This window comes from Mastomys coucha, unplaced genomic scaffold (assembly GCF_008632895.1).
Source record: "Mastomys coucha isolate ucsf_1 unplaced genomic scaffold, UCSF_Mcou_1 pScaffold18, whole genome shotgun sequence".
Lineage (NCBI taxonomy): Eukaryota > Metazoa > Chordata > Mammalia > Rodentia > Muridae > Mastomys > Mastomys coucha.
In genome coordinates, this window is record NW_022196900.1 from 82,610,294 (window position 1) to 82,611,647 (window position 1,354).

Genomic DNA, 1,354 nt, shown 5'->3' on the forward strand with positions numbered 1-1,354 from the left:
TCTTTAGTGTATTCTTGTGCGGAACTGCCCATGCCGTGCCTTAGTTTTGGAGTTTAAAACTGAACATCTGGGAGTGGAGATGTAGCTCAAGTTGTTAGAGTGTCTGCTTAGCACGCACAGGGCCCTGGGTTTAATTCTCAACACCACATAAACTAAGCTTGGTCATGCATGCCTGTAATCTCAGCCCTCGGAGGGTAGAGAAAAGGGGTCAGGAATTCAAGGTTGTCCTTAGCCTGTGATAAGATGGAGGCCAACCTAGGCTACTTGAAACTATTTTTAGCACACAGAGTATGTGGGGTGTGTGTGTGGGGGGGTGCTGCGCACCAGGTCTGGGCTGTAACTCAGTGGCAGAATGCATATACAGGATACTCTGAAGTCATACTTCACCAAAAAACAACCGGAGTAATCTGAGGTTGCCTGCTGACTAGATCTGGAAACCTATGTACCCCACTCTGGACAGGATGTAGACTTTCCCCTCACCTGTGTATCTTATACAGGAACAGCCAGCACAAATGGAATCCTGTTATTCCAGGCTAGTCCACCCCCTACCCCCAACCCCAGCCCCCAACCCCCAGCTGAGGACCTAAGCCAGAGCCTTTAGCTTGCTAGGCAAGCACTCTACCACTGAGCTAAATCCCCAACCCCCCAGACTAGTTTGTCATAACCCTTTCTCTCTCAGACCACTTTTAAGACACCAATGATGACAGCAATGATTCATCTCTACACAAATATTAAATTACACAGACACAAACTCAGTGATCAAAGCTGAGTTTGATCCCAGCACCGCAAACACAAAATGCAAAAAACCTATATCATATACATAATATATTTGTTTGCATTTTCCAGGGATTTGTGGGCCTCAACATACTCTAGGGATGGTAAGTTAAGAATTAGTTTTGGGGGACCGAGGATGTGGCTGAGAAGTATACACATGCACAGTACACACACACACACACACACACACACACACACACACACACACAATGGGGGAGATTTCTGGAAGAAAAAACAATAGTTGAGTGTTGTGCTAGAAAACAGTGTCATCTAGAAGAAAATACAAACAAGTTCCTTGGCATTTTCAAGTGGTTATTAGTTTCTTTAGCTACAAAATGGAGGCAGTGGTACCCCAGATTAGAGGAAGGAGTGTTAAATTTAAGGGGATAGTGTTTCCTTGGTGATAGGAGCAGATAGTTATTCGTTATTCCTTAGTCTTTATATTCTGTTATCAGTATTTGTTTGATTTCTCCTGGACTCAGTAATGATGTTGTTGTTTGAGCCAGGATCTCTCTACTATAGCGCTGCTGACCTTAAACTTGCTATGTAGACTAGGCTAGCCATGGAACACCCCCCCCCC

The 1,354-nt window shown here is 44.7% G+C and overlaps 1 protein-coding gene across 1 annotated transcript in view; it reads left to right on the forward strand.

The window, feature by feature from the left end:
* The window catches only part of Trappc3 (trafficking protein particle complex 3), a 13,549-nt gene that overhangs the window by 960 nt on the left and 11,235 nt on the right, over window positions 1-1,354 (forward strand). The gene's annotated exons all lie outside the window — the stretch shown is intronic.